At 44.3% G+C, this 12,466-nt stretch overlaps 1 pseudogene; it reads left to right on the forward strand.

The window, feature by feature from the left end:
- Window positions 1-12,466, forward strand: part of LOC106605281 (ras/Rap GTPase-activating protein SynGAP-like) — a 111,081-nt pseudogene that overhangs the window by 73,412 nt on the left and 25,203 nt on the right.

The following is a 12,466-nucleotide window of genomic DNA, read 5'->3' on the forward strand; positions in this document are numbered from 1 at the left end:
CTGCTAAATGGGGGGGGGGCATTACTGCCAAATAGATCAGTGCCATAACCGTATTCTTTAAATACATAGGATGTGGTGTTGCGATGTAACCAGTGTAACATGTGTCATTCTAATGTAACCATTCTATTACTTGATGGCCCATGTTCTACCAATATGTCATGCAGACGAGCCATTGTTTACTTTACTGACCACACTGGATATTCATTCAGTCCTTGAAGTTGGGCAGTTCATGGTAGGACTCAATGCCATGCTATGTAGGTAATGTGCTGAACAGGCAAACATTGCTTCCATTGGTCGATTACCAATCAAATTATTATTGAATCACAAAACATAACAAAACATTCCATAGCATATTTTTACCTCTCTTTTGGATTTTTCCACAACCACAACTTCTACAACCTCAGGTTCCTTTCGAAATCAGACTTCCACCAGTATCTCCCTGAGAAATAAATGTTTGTGTGATGTCACTGTACCGGATGTATAGCTAGATGATGCATTGTTTGGGTGTGCCTAGGTTGAAAATGCTGTCAACCATCTAGCTAGCTAGCATTATCATCTACAAACCACACACACTATCATGTCAACGATCTGCATATCCAGCGTTAAGTAACTTAGCTAACGTTAGCTAGTTGAAATAAAGGCATTTGGGCATCTTGTGTGGTTTATGCAGTGTATACATGATGTAGTTAGTTATCATTAGATTCTTTGAGTACAAAACAGTCCAAATACAAAAGATGTCGGCTAGCTAGCTAAGTAGCCATGTTAGAAAGCTTGAACATTGAACACACTAAGGTTAGCAGCTAATGTAGCTAAAAAACACAGGCTAAAAACGCAACCCAACATTTACCTACCTGTTCATGAGAATGGTGGCCATTTCGGCATCACTCTTCCACCTTTCAAAATTAATTCCTATATTTATCCGGTTCCTGGATTGGTCAGGAGCAGTCTTTTTCTCGCTTCTTTTTCTCTTTTGGGGTCGAGTTGATTCAGATCCAAGAAGAGAATAATGCTTGTTTCTGTCTACATTTTCTGAAAATGCTGACCCTGCTACCAGGACAGTTTATCTGCAAACAAGTTAGCTAGCATGTTGGCTTCCTCTGCTCTGTATTTGTTTCTGGCGGCTGTAGCTTGCAAGTGACTTTCACTTCCTCTCCAGCTCCGGAGCATGGCAGCAGGGTCGTTCGAGTAGACAGGATTTAGTGCAAAGACACACCTTGCCCAGAAGGCCAGCCCAAGGCGGTTCAGGGCTCAATCCCCTTGTTTTCGTTCAAAGTGAAAACACAACAGAAGAAGTAGGGCGGCATGGGGGCGCCCACAACCTGCGGATTCTATCTTTAAGACACTATGAACTACAAAATGAACATTAGTTTGACTACTTCTTGGTTTTCTTACCAAACCATAAGCCAAAAGAGATAACAAATTACATTCTGACCTGAGAAGAGGCGTTATATCCTCAAAATTGAATTTGAGAGTACCCAATAGATTATAATTGAATGTTTTAAAAAGAAAGTCTATGCTATGTTGACGTTTTGTTTTTTCCCAGGATTTTCTTTCGGACATGGCGATGTGTGAGGTAGATAGATTCATTGACCGAGAACACCTTATCTTCAGAGAGAACACTCTGGCCACCAAAGCCATAGAAGAGTACCTCAAGCTGATTGGACATAAGTACCTCAAGGATGCAATAGGTGTGGCCTTCGAATGCTTCACATTAATCACTCAATACATGTTGTTGAACTGTTCTTGTTGTGATATATTCATTATCTTTCTGTGTTTGCCTAATGGTCAGTGATATTGTGCTTGTTTCAGGGGAGTTCATAAGGGCACTGTACGAATCAGAAGAGAACTGCGAGGTGGACCCCATGAGGACACCACCCTCTGTCCTTCCAGATCACCAAGCCAATCTCCGCATGTGCTGCGAACTAGCACTCTGCAAAATCGTCAACTCCCATTGGTCAGTAGATGACATATGAGTGCGTACTCTTTTTTTCATTTAAGTAGGATTACTCCTGAGCCACAGCACCCAAAGATTTATTTACAGAATTTTGATTGTTGAACACCAGATTTGCATTCAGTAGTTGGGATACACTGCCTGACTAAAACAGAATATCCTATCAAATGATAATAACACACTGAATATTTGTATCTCTCTGCAGTGTGTTTCCTCGAGAGCTGAAGGAGGTGTTTGCCTCGTGGAGGGTGCGCTGTGCGGAGAGGGGGAGGGAGGACATCGCAGACCGCCTAATCAGTGGCTCCCTTTTCCTGCGCTTCCTGTGTCCGGCCGTCATGTCCCCTTCCCTGTTCAACCTGACCCAGGAGTACCCAGACGAGCAGACGTCACGCACGCTCACCCTCATCTCCAAAGTGGTGCAGAACCTGGCCAACTTCTCCAAGTCAGTTCATTCATTCACTACAACTTATAATGTTATGCTTATGCTAAAACTTTTGTAATATTTTGAGTATTTTTCCGGGACACAGATTAAGCCTAATCCTGGACTAAAAAGCTTGCTCAATGTAGATTCTCCATTGAAAGTGCTAATTAGTTATTAATCCAGGGTGGGCTAATTCTGTGTCCGGGAAACCAGCCAATGATGTAATCTCTGTGAGTATACAGCATTTTGACTCTTCTTCTCTCTCTCTCTCTCACTCCCTCAGGTTTGGTATGAAAGAGGAGTACATGTGCTTCATGAATGAGTTCTTAGAGATGGAGTGGGGCTCCATGCAACAGTTCCTTTATGAGATCTCCAACCTGGACAGTGTGAGCAACGCGGGGGGCTTCGAGGGCTACATCGACCTGGGCAGGGAGCTGTCCATACTGCACAGCCTCCTCTGGGAGGTCATGGCCCAGCTCAGCAAGGTAGGGAGGATCAGGGTAAATATTAACAATATAACCTCTACAATATATGACCAATAAAAAAAGTTATACAAGTTATAGATAACTAATGTGGTGTTATTCAATAATGATTGAGTCCAATTAGGAATCAGTACAATAAAATAACTATGTGTGGTATTGACACACCAGTAATCTGAAAGTATGAGTCAGTAGAATGAATGGAATGATTAAGTATACTTGCAATTTTCAAGGATAAGATACTTTTAAAAAATTGACCATTTGAATGCTTTTCCTATTGTCATTGCTAACTTGTATTCATGTCAGTCTTCTAACCCTAACCCACAGGATGCCATTATCAAACTGGGTCCCTTGCCCCGCCTCTTGAATGACATCAGCATGGCCCTGCGTAACCCCCACCTGCAGAGGCAGCCCAGCCACCAGAACCAGACAGATAGAGTCCATGAGAGACAGACGGAGAGGCTGCTCTCACGACCCAGCTTCCACAGGGGAGTCTCCTCGGAGTTCCAGAATCTCATGATGAAGGATCTCAACAGGTAGTGCCCTGGCTTTATTTAATCCTATGGGCCTATTTCCTGGAAACAGATTAAGTATAGTCCTGGACAAAAAAACACGTTGAATGGAGAATTTCCGTTGAACATACTTTTTTGTCTAGGATTAGGTTTAATCTGTGTTGGGGAAACCAGCCCTAGGAGGATGGTTGGTTGGTTGGTGCGTTTGTTAAAGTTTTGCCTTTCCCGCCATAAGGCTGTAGTTGGGTTGTGCCAAACTTGTAATACACCTATAACCTTGTCATCGTCTTCTCCAATCTGTTGCCATGTGTTGTTGCCTTTCTTAAGCTCCATAGATATCACTCGCTTGCCTTCCCCTACATCTGGTGTGTCCAGTGGGGGGGTCATGCCGTCTCGTGCTCATGCTCAGCTGAGTTTCCAAGAGCGCGATCACCCACATCGAGCCTCCAAAGACGTTTTCTATGTAACCCGCCCTCCCTTGGCCCGATCCAGCCCTGCCTACTGCACCAGTAGCTCCGATATCACCGAGCCAGACCACAAGGTTAGTTGAATTCTAGAGTTTTGATAGCATTAAATGTAATTAAGATCTGTTAGGAGCCATGTTCTACAGGAAACTATGTGAACTGCACATCTCCTTTCCATGTGGTAGCCAAGTCTGGCAGACGACTGCAGGATAGTATGGCAGCTGTGCGTTCATAGGAAAATGATGCATGTACCTTAGTGGTAAGTCATGGGACATGCAATTCAGGCATACAACCACCCCTCTCAATAGATAAAACACTTAATCAACGTATTGGCACTTTAGAATTGGGCACACAAGTGTGTTAGCTATATCAATCTAGTCTAGGTGCTCAGTGTCAATAAAGTGTATATCTATGATGGACCTCCAGGACTCCACAATGAACAGCGTGTCTAACCTGCAGTCGGTGGCCATGCTCAACTCCTCCCAGGCCTCCATCACCGGCATGGGCAGCTTCGGAGGGCTCAGCAGCCAGGGTGGAGGAGGCCTGGGCTCGGGCCTGAGCGGCCAGCTCCGGGCCGGGGGCCGCCACTCGGCCGGCTCGGGGGGATCCAGCATGTCAGGGGGCCTACGGCTGAGCCAGTTGAGCCAGATGGGCACCACCACCGACTCGCTGTCCCAGCAGCAGCAGCAGCAGGCCGCCGCCCTGAGATACCCGCTCTCCTTCCAGAACCCCCTGTTTCACCTGGCCACCGGCACTGCAGATGGACCCCACCTTCACCACCAGCACAGCAGGGCCCATCTCCCGCCGCCCCTGCTTCTGGCCCCGGAGCCTGACCACGGTGGCTCGCACCAGGCCCACATCCCCCAGTTCGCCCACGGGGGGTTCTCCCGCAGCGAGGACCTGTCCACCCTAAGGACCGGGGCAGGGCACCTGGGCCAGCCAGCCATTATCCACTCACACAGCTATAGCGACGACTACAGCAGGGCTGATTACGCACGGCGGCAACTGTCCATGCACGGGCAGGTATGGATTAATTTAAGGTCAAGAATGTGTTTACAATCATGTTCTACTTTTGTGCAAATTAGCCTTTTTGTCTCTCCTACATGATAATAATTTAAGTCAACATTTGTTTGTAGCCTACATTAATAGGATTAGCATAATGTAAACATCTGAAACAGTTGGAAGGCCAGGATAACTTGGTGTTCTCTAATTGTCTTTGTTAGGATAATCTTCAACAGCAGATGGGCATGGCCTCTCAGACTGGTACCTCCCATTCCTCCCTGGCCACACCCCCCTCCACAGTCCAGCCCGTGCGCCAGAGCTCCATCGCCCCGCCTTCCGCTCAACGTGTCAAATCCCAGACCTCCCATCAGCTGTCTGTCAGTGCGGCTGCTGCACCCACACCATCCGCTAAGACACGACCGCCCAGTGCCAACCTATCGCCAGAGTCGGGCTACGGAGGTCGGCAACAGGCACCGCGGCAACAGCTGTCGGTCAAAGACAACACAGCCCCTGGACTGCCACACCAGCAGAGCTCTGTCAGGGAGAGCCAGGGCCCCCAGGGGCCACAGGGAGGCACTACAACGACCATACAGCAATCGCAGCAGCAGCAACAGCAACAGCAACAACCACAGCAACAGCACCTGCTTAAACCTTCCATCAGCAAACAGGTATGCAGGCTATTGTACTCTATTGTGTAATTCAATCTACCCTAGAAATCTGACAACAAGCTCATAGCTGTCACTGTTATTTTCTCTCACTCTGAAAAGAGCATTATATAACAATTCCAACACACCTCTCAATTACAGTTCAACCATGCTATCTCTTGCACAGTTGTTTCTGACCAACCCCAGACTCCCAGTGACCTGTATGGTTAAATAGGGCCAAAGGTCACCCCCTCATTTGTGTAGTACACAGTAGTGGTGCATGGGTAAAATCACTGGGGAAGTCAGGAAAAAAAAGCCATATTACAACTTATGTGTTGTGATAATTGCTTTGTTTGCTCTATAACCTGTTAGTTCATATGCCTTGCGACAGTGATATAAAGGCCTAAGGCCGAGATAGTAAGAAGACACAGTGGTAGAATAAATTCAACCACACCTGATGAAGTCCACAAAGCGTATTGCATGTAACAAACAGTTGCATGATCAAGTTAATGTTTCCGACATTTTCGGACCACTAAACAACTATTGATTTAGAACCACGGAAAGTTACCACAAGACGCAAAGAAAACAGGAGCTGCCTCAACTATTCCAGCACCATTTTTTTTATTTATTCAAAATTTTGGGGTCACTTAGAAATGTCCTTGTTTTTGAAAGAAAAGCAATTTTTGGTCCATTTTAAAATAACATCAAATTGATCCTAAATAGAGTGTAGACATTGTTAATGTTGTAAATGACTGTTGTAGCTGGAAACGACTGATTTTTAATGGATTATCTACATAGGCGTACAGAGGTCCATTATCAGCAACCATCACTCCTGTGTTCCAATGGCACGTTGTGTTAGCTAATCCAAGTTTATCATTTTAAAAGGCTAATTGATCATTAGGAAACCCTTTTGCAATTATGTTAGCACAGCTGAAAACTGTTGTTCTAATTGAAGAAGCAATAACACTGGCCTTCTTTAGACTAGTTGAGTATCTGGAGCATCAGCATTTGTGGGTTCGATTACAGAAGTTTACATACACTTAGGTTGGAGTCATTAAAACTCGTTTTTCAACCAGTCCACCAATTTCTTGTTAACAAACTATAGTTTTGGCAAGTCGGTTAGGACATCTACTTTGTGCATGACACAAGGAATTTTTCCAAAAATAGTTTACAGACAGATTATTTCACTTATAATTCACTGTATCACAATTCCAGTGGGTCACAGGTTTACATAAACTAGGTTGACTGTGCCTTTAAACAGCTTGGACAATTCCAGAAAATGATGTCATGGCTTTAGAAGCTTCTGATAGGCTAATTGACATCATTTGAGTCAATTGGAGGTGTACCTGTGGATGTATTTCAAGGCCTACCTTCAAACTCAGTGCCTCTTTGCTTGACATCATGGGAAAATCAAAAGAAATCAGCCAAGACCTCAGAAAAAAAATTGTAGACCTCCACAAGTCCGGTTCATCCTTGGGAGCAATTTACAAATGCCTGAAGGTACCCCTATCATCTCTACAAACAATAGTACGCAAGTATAAACACCATGGGACCACGCAGCTGTCATACCGCTCAGGAAGGAGATGCGTTCTGTCTCATAGAGATGAACGTACTTTGGTGCAAAAAGTGTAAATCAACCCCAGAACAACAGCAAAGGACCTTGTGAAGATGCTGGAGGAAACAGATACAAAAGTATCTATATCCACAGTAAAACGAGTCCTATATCGCATAACCTGAAAGGCCGCTCAGCAAGGAAGAAGCCACTGCTCCAAAACCGCCATAAAAAAAAACAGAATAAGGTTTGCAACTGCACATGGGGACAAAGATCATACTTTTTGGAGAAATGAAACAAAAATAGAATTGTTTGGCCATAATGACCATCATTATGTTTGGAGGAAAAAGGGGGAAGCTTGCAAGCCGAAGAACACCATCCCAACCGTGAAGCACGGGGGTGGCAGCATCATGTTGTGGGGGTGCTTTGCTGCAGGAGGGACTGGTGCACTTCACAAAATAGATGGCATCATGAGGGAGGAAGATTATGTGGATATATTAAAGCAACATCTCAAGACATCAGTCAGGAAGTTAAAGCTTGGTCGCAAATAGGTCTTCCAAATGAACAATGACCCCAAGCATACTTCCAAAGTTGTGGCAAAATAGCTTAAGGACAACAAAGTCAAGGTATTGGAGTGGCCAACAAAAAGTCCTGACCTCAATCCTATAGAAAATTTGTGGGCAGAATTGAAAAAGCGTAGGCAAGCAAGGAGGCCTACAAACCTGACTCAGTTACACCAGCTTTTTGAGTGCATGTAAACATCTGACCCAAAGGAATTTGAAAGAAATAAAAGCTGAAATAAATAATTCTCTTTACTATTATTCTGACATTTCACATTCTTAAAATGAAATGGTGATCCTGACTGACCTAAGACAGGGAATTTTTACTAGGATTAAATGTCAGGAATTGTGAAACTGATTTCAAATGTATTTGGCTAAGGTATATCTAAACTTCCGACTTCAACTATATATATATATATATATATATATATATATATAAATACACTGCTCAAAAAAATAAAGGGAACACTTAAACAACACATCCTAGATCTGAATGAAAGAAATAATCTTATTAAAGACTTTTTTCTTTACATAGTTGAATGTGCTGACAACAAAATCACACAAAAATAATCAATGGAAATCCAATTTATCAACCCATGGAGGTCTGGATTTGGAGTCACACTCAAAATTAAAGTGGAAAACCACACTACAGGCTGATCCAACTTTGATGTAATGTCCTTAAAACAAGTCAAAATGAGGCTCAGTAGTGTGTGTGGGCCTCCACGTGCCTGTATGACCTCCCTACAACGCCTGGGCATGCTCCTGATGAGGTGGCGGATGGTCTCCTGAGGGATCTCCTCCCAGACCTGGACTAAAGCATCCGCCAACTCCTGGACAGTCTGTGGTGAAACGTGGCGTTGGTGGATGGAGCGAGACATGATGACCCAGATGTGCTCAATTGGATTCAGGTCTGGGGAACGGGCGGGCCAGTCCATAGCATCAATGCCTTCCTCTTGCAGGAACTGCTGACACACTCCAGCCACATGAGGTCTAGCATTGTCTTGCATTAGGAGGAACCCAGGGCCAACCGCACCAGCATATGGTCTCACAAGGGGTCTGAGGATCTCCTCTCGGTACCTAATGGCAGTCAGGCTACCTCTGGCGAGCACATGGAGGGCTGTGCGGCCCCCCAAAGAAATGCCACCCAACACCATGACTGACCCACCGCCAAACCGGTCATGCTGGAGGATGTTGCAGGCAGCAGAACGTTCTCCACGGCGTCTCCAGACTGTCACGTCTGTCACATGTGCTCAGTGTGAACCTGCTTTCATCTGTGAAGAGCACAGGGCGCCAGTGGCGAATTTGACAATCTTGGTGTTCTCTGGCAAATGCCAAACGTCCTGCACGGTGTTGGGCTGTAAGCACAACCCCCACCTGTGGACGTCGGGCCCTCATACCACCCTCATGGAGTCTGTTTCTGACCGTTTGAGCAGACACATGCACATTTGTGGCCTGCTGGAGGTCATTTTGCAGGGCTCGTGTAGTGCTCCTCCTGCTCCTCCTTGCACAAAGGCGGAGGTAGCGGTCCTGCTACTGGGTTGTTGCCCTCCTACGGCCTCCTCCACGTCTCCTGATGTACTGGCCTGTCTCCTGGTAGCGCCTCCATGCTCTGGACACTACGCTGACAGACACAGCAAACCTTCTTGCCACAGCTCGCATTGATGTGCCATCCTGGATGAGCTGCACTACCTGAGCCACTTGTGTGGGTTGTAGACGCCGTCTCATGCTACCACTAGAGTGAAAGCACCACCAGCATTCAAAAGTGACCAAAACATCAGCCAGGAAACACAGGAACTGAGAAGTGGTCTGTGGTCCCCACCTGCAGAACCACTCCTTATTGGGGGTGTCTTGCTTGTTGCCTATAATTTCCACCTGTTGTCTATTCTATTTGCACAACAGCATGTGAAATTTATTGTCAATCAGTGTTGCTTCCTATGTGGACAGTTTGATTTCACAGAAGTGTGATTGACTTGGAGTTACATTGTGTTGTTTAAGTGTTCCCTTTATTTTTTTGAGCAGTATATATATAAATAAATATATATATATATATATATATATATATATATGACAAAACACACATTACGACGAGACAACACAACACTACATAAAGATAGCCCTAAGACAACAACATAGCAAGGCAGCAACACAGCATGGTAGCAACACAACATGATAACAACATGGTAGCAGCACAAAACATGGTACAAACATTATTGGGCACAGACAACAGCACAAAGGGAAAGAAGGTAGAGACAATACATCAAGCAAGCACAACTGTCAGTAAGAGTGTCCCTGATTGAGTCTTTGAATGAAGAGAAAACATTTCAATATCATCATATCACCTATGCTTAGTCTACTACAGTGACAACTAAAAGATACCAAAAACAATTTAGTCCAATCAACGTAGGCTAAATATAATGTGGCTGTCCATGGTTCTGATTCCTATGTGTATGTGTGCGTGCATGCGAGTTTGTGCAAGTCTAAAACACATGTTGACTCAACCTACTTGTAGAGAAACGCCAATGCCATCCTCCTCTCTTTCATGTTGATAAAATAGTCTCTCACTCTGTCATACAGTACATGCTTTTATTTTTTGTTGTCCTAGGCTACCTGGCTAAAATGCTTGCTCGCTAGTCTAACTTTCTTTCATGATCAACATTAGCCTTCTACATCTAGCTACATATTGAACTTCCATCCTCTCAGGCCAGGGGCACAATGTATGAATTAATAGTTGGTTCAGAATTGCCGTCATAAGCATTGGCCAGTTCGGAGAATTAAGTAAAACCACAAGTCCAAATCCCTATCTCCATCCATGGCCAATTTAGGAAAGGGCCTACTTTAGCTAGATAGCTCGCCACCGGAGGACAACTACACAACGAGATTCAACAATTCAAGTTGTTTCTCGATACGATTTGATAGGAGTGATGCCAAATCCAAACTGGCTTCCCTTGACATGTATATTTTATGCGCCAGGACCATTCACAGTTGAGCTCACTCAGTTTAGCGCAACGCTGATTGGCTATTATTTAAAAATAATAATAATATCAAGGAAAGCCAAATGCTCGTTGGCTTCCCTTGCATTCAATGCTACGTCCGGCAACAATGTCATACTCTTTTGGCCCAGACAGCATCAGATAGATGGCCTACACATACAGAGACAGAGGGGCAGTGTTTTGCTCGCTCGGATGCTTTCTCCAGTGAGATATATTCAGCCTCTTGCGAATTGAAGGATAATTATGAAACACAGAGAGACGAAAGATAAATGATTTTATCTTTTCTTGTTCAATTGTTGGTGAATGTCTGGCTTCCCTTGGCACCCATAAATACACGCCACTGCTAGTACTGGTACATATTCTTCATATCTGCTTTTTGTCTTTTTCCACAGGGTTCTGGCCAGTCGCCCTCGACCCTTAACCCCCCGACCCCGGCCAATGAGAGAACAGTCGCCTGGGTCTCCAACATGCCTCACCTCTCCGCTGACATTACTCTGGAGGCTAACCGCATCGACCGTGAGGAGTTCAAGCTGAAGGAGTACTCCAAAAGCATGGATGAGTCTCGCTTAGACAGGGTAGATGCATCTCTCCCACCACAGCTTTTGCAATACAAAGAATGGTAGCCTAAATTTGACATTTGCAATGTGTATATTTAAAAAACAGTAGATAATTGTCTTAACAATATACTGTAGCTTTGGCATTGAAATCCCAATCTTCTAGGAAATCGACAGTAACAAAACGATGCCTCAAAGGAATGCAGAATTCGACTTAGCAGCATATTCAACAGCAAACTGTGACTAGAGAACCGTAACACTGATCTGAGTCATATCTCCTTCTTAATGCACAGTGCAGATGTCAGGGAAGTGCAAGTCAAGTCTATCAGTGGAGAGCAGATGGTACCGAGACACTTATTTATGAATAATTTAGAAACAGCTGAGGATGAACTTGAACAACAGTGAGTCATTGAAAATAAACAAACTTTTAGCTCTCATATTCATATTTGACCGCAGACTCCTCATTACCACATTTCTTTGTCCGAGTGAAGGTGTGTTCAGTCAACCCCCAAGAACATTTGTTGGTTGCTTAGCCGTGTGTTGCTAATAAACAGTATGACAGTTGCTTAACTATTTTTATATTTTCAATATACTCCCTTCTGGAGTTATTTTCATAACAGACATAGCTAGATCTTTGTGTATAGTGAGCAAGTGAATAGGGATAAACGGTGTGCCTTAGACTTTAGTGAACACTGGACAACAATGTGGTTGCCTCCATATTCCATGGTGACTTGTCGACGTGTATGACAATTGCTCAACCATTTTCTATTTCCAATGCGTTCTCTTTTCTCTGTCTGTCTCAGGTAAAGGAATACGAGGAGGAGATCCATTCCCTAAAGGAGCGACTGATCATGTCCCACAGGAAGCTGGAGGAGTATGAGAAGAGGCTCCTTTCCCAGGAGCAGCAGACCAATAAGATCCTCTCGCAATACCAGAGTCGCCTGGAGGACAGCGAGAGGAGGCTACGGCAACAGCAAGTGGAGAAAGACTCCCAAATTAAAGGAATAATCAACAGGTAAAAAGAGGGGTGGTGAAGGAGAATGGAGATGTAGAGAGAAAGAGAAGACGGGTGTGGAGAGAGCTAAAATGGAGTGAAGAAAATAAATTAATGTATTGTTGAGAACAAACTGTCTGATTACATTTATCCAAGAAATATCCAACAATCTTCTTTAGGCAGGTGCTGATTTTTGGAAATAATCTGGGGAATATTGACGAATATACAGTATATGAGAGTCTAGATAATGTATAGTTATGAAATACATACATTCATGTATGGAGAAATAATGGGGAGGCCTCAACCTGCACACTCAAATGTATGCAGGGATATTTTAATTAAA

Source organism: Salmo salar, chromosome ssa05 (genome assembly GCF_905237065.1).
Source record: "Salmo salar chromosome ssa05, Ssal_v3.1, whole genome shotgun sequence".
Taxonomy (NCBI): Eukaryota; Metazoa; Chordata; class Actinopteri; order Salmoniformes; family Salmonidae; genus Salmo; species Salmo salar.